Source organism: Phocoena sinus, chromosome 2 (genome assembly GCF_008692025.1).
Source record: "Phocoena sinus isolate mPhoSin1 chromosome 2, mPhoSin1.pri, whole genome shotgun sequence".
NCBI lineage: Eukaryota > Metazoa > Chordata > Mammalia > Artiodactyla > Phocoenidae > Phocoena > Phocoena sinus.
In genome coordinates this window covers 174,605,078-174,608,701 of record NC_045764.1, presented here as the reverse complement: position 1 = coordinate 174,608,701, position 3,624 = coordinate 174,605,078, and the positions used below count along the sequence as shown (strand labels likewise).

At 35.3% G+C, this 3,624-nt stretch overlaps 1 non-coding gene across 1 annotated transcript; it reads left to right on the top strand.

Moving 5' to 3' along the window:
* The first annotated feature begins 358 nt into the window (after positions 1–358).
* On the top strand, positions 359–465 carry LOC116750297. Its single transcript, XR_004348993.1, has one exon. It is a non-coding gene; the product is annotated as a U6 spliceosomal RNA (small nuclear RNA).
* The last annotated feature ends 3,159 nt before the right edge of the window (positions 466–3,624 follow it).

The following is a 3,624-nucleotide window of genomic DNA, read 5'->3' as shown; positions in this document are numbered from 1 at the left end:
TTGAACTTTGATCTGTAACTTGCACCATATACAAAGATTAACTCAAAACAGGTTTTAGACCTAAATGTAAAACCTAAAACCATAAATCTTCTAAAGGAAAATATAAGAGAAAATTTTTGTGACCTTGAGTTAGGCAAAGATTTCTTGGATATGATATTAACAGTGTGATTCACGAAAGAACGAATTGATAAATTATGCTTCACCAAATTGAAAACTGCTCTTCAAAAGACACTCTTAAGAGAATGAAAGGACAAATTACAGATTAGGAGAAAATATTTTCAAAGCATATATCTGATAAAGGACTTGTATCTAGAATATATAAAAATGTTCAAAACTCAATAGTAAAAAAACAAAACCTGTGCTTGCTTCGGCAGCACATATACTAAAATTGGAACAATACAGAGAAGATTAGCATGGCCCTTGTGAAAGGATGACACGCAAATTCGTGAAGCGTTCCATATTTTTAGACAGCCTCTTCAATAAGTGGTGCTGGGAAAACTGGACAGCTACATGTAAAAGAATGAAATTAGAACACTCCCTAACACCATACACAAAAATAAACTCAAAATGGATTAAAGACCTAAATGTAAGGCCAGACTCTATAAAACTCTTAGAGGAAAACATAGGCAGAACACTCTATGACATAAATCACAGCAAGATCTTTTTTGACCCACCTCCAGACACTTTAAAACCCTTAGAGGAAAACATAGGCAGAACACTCTATGACATAAATCACAGCAAAATCCTTTTTGACCCACCTCCTAGAGAAATGGAAATAAAAACAAAAATAAACAAATGGGACCTAATGAAACTTAAAAGCTTTTGCACAGCAAAGGAATCCATAAACAAGACGAAAAGGCAACTGTAAGAATGGGAGAAAACATTTGCAAATGAAGCAACTGACAAAGGATTAATCTCCAAAATTTACAAGCATCTCATGCAGCTCAATAGCAAAAGAACAAACAACCCAAATCCAAAAATGGGCAGGAGACCTAAATAGACATTTCTCCAAAGAAGATATACAGATTGCGAACAAACACATGAAAGGATGCTCAACATCACAAATCATTAGAGAAATGCAAATCAAAACTACAATGAGATATCATCTCACACCAGTCAGAATGACCATCATCAAAAAATCTACAAACAATAAGTGCTGGAGAGGGTGTGGAGAAAAGGGAACACTCTTGCACTATTGGTGGGAACGTAAATTGATACAGCCACTATGGAGAACAGTATGGAAGTTCCTTAAAAAACTAAAAATAGAACTACCATACGACCCAGCAATCCCACTATGGGGCATATACCCTGAGAAAACCATAATTCAAAAAGAGTCATGTACCACAATGTTCATTGCAGCTCTATTTACAATAGCCAGGATGTGGAAGCAACCTAAGTGTCCATCAACAGATGAATGGATAAAGAAGATATGGCACATATATACAATGGAATATTACTCAGTCATAAAAATAAACGAAATTGAGTTATTTGTAGTGAGGTAGATGGACTTAGAGTCTGTCATACAGAGTGAAGTAAGTCAGAAAGAGGAAAACAAATACTGTATGCTAACACACACATATGGAATCTAAAAAAAAAAAAAAAAAAGGTTCTAAAGAACCTAGGGACAGGACAGGAATAAAGATGCAGACATAAAGAATGGACTTGAGGACACAGGGAGGGGGAAGGGTAAGGTGGGATGAAGTGAGAGATTGGCATGGACTTATCTATACTATCAAATACAGCCACATAGCACAGGGAGATCAGCTCAGTGCTTTGTGACCACCTAGAGGGGTGGGATAGGGAGGGTGGGAGAGAGACACAAGAGGGAGGATATATGCGGATATATGTATATGTATAGCTGATTCACTTTGTTATAAAGCAGAAACTAACACACCATTGTAAAGCAATTATACTCCAATAAAGATGTTTAAAAAAAAACAACGAATTTTTAAAGTGCAGAAAATACTTGAATATACACTTCACCAAGGAAGACATATAGATGACAAATAAACAGAAAAATAGGCTCAACCTTTGTATCATATATGAACTACAGATTAAAACCACAGCATGGAGTTTCCTTAAAAAAACAAAAAATAGAGCTATCATATGATCTAGCAATCCCACTCTTGAGCTTATGCCCAGAGAAAACCATAATTTGAAAAGATACATGAACCCCAATGTTCATAGTAGCACTATTTACAATAGCAAAGACATGGAAGCAGCCTAAATGTCCATTGACAGAAGACTGGATAAAGAAGATGTGGTATATATATATATATATATATATATATATATATATATATATATATATATATATGGAATACTACTCAGCCATAAAAAAGAATGAAATAATGCCATTTGCAGCAACATTGATGGACCTAGACATGATCATACTAAGTGAAGTAAGTCAAAGACAAATGTCATATCATGTCACTTATATGTGAAATCTAAAAAAAATGATACAAAAAACTAAAATCTATAAAACTTATTTACAAAACAGAAACAGACTCACAGACATGGAAATCAAACTTATGGTTACCAAAGAGGAAAGCAGGGGAGGAATAAATTAGGAGTTTGGGATTAACATATACACACTGCATATACACACACATATAAAATAGATAACCAACAAGGATCTACTGTATAGCACAGGTAACTCTACTCAATACTCTGTAATAACCTGTATGGGAAAAGAATCTGAGAAAGAATAGATATATGTATATGTATGACTGAATCACTTTGCTGTACACCTGAAACTAACACAACATTGTAAATCAACTATACTCCAATATAAAATAAAAATGAAAAAAACACAATGAAATAGCACTGCAGGCTAGAGTATGGCTAAAATGAAAAGACGAACCAAACCAAATGCTGACAAAAATGTGGAGCAACTGAAACTCTCATCTATTGCTGGTGTGGGTGCAAAACACCACAGCCACTTTGAAAAACAGTTTGGCGGTTCCTTAAAACGTGAAACATACCCCCACCATATGTTCTGGCCATGCCACTCTCAGATATTTACACAAGAGAAAAGAAAGCACATGTTGACAAACATACTTGTACACGAATATTCATAGTGGGTCTGTTTTTAATGCCTCCAAATGGGAAGCAACCCCAAATCTCCAGCAATCAGTAGCTGGATAAATAAATTTTAGTATATTCATAGAATGAAATGCTACCAAGCAATGAAAGAAAATAATTATTGATACACTTAATATGTATGGATCTCAGAAAAATTGAGTGAAAGATACCAGATTTAAAAAATATACATACAGTAGATTCCATATAAGTAAACTCTAGAAAGTACATACTAATCTGAGCGCAGAAAGCATGTCAGGGGTTGTCTGGAGGGAGGGGAGGAGGGAACGTAGCCATTACAAAGGGACCAAAGGAAACTTCAGGGGACGATGGATATATTCATTTGCCTGATTGTGGGGATGGTTTCACAGGTATATACATATATTTCAAATCCTATCAAATTTTACACTTAAAATATATGCAGTTAATTGTATGTCAGTTATTATATCTCAGTAAAGCTGTTCAAAAATTTATATGGGGCTTCCCTGGTGGCGCAGTGGTTGAGAGTCCGCCTGCCGATGCAGGGGACGCGGGTTCGTGCCC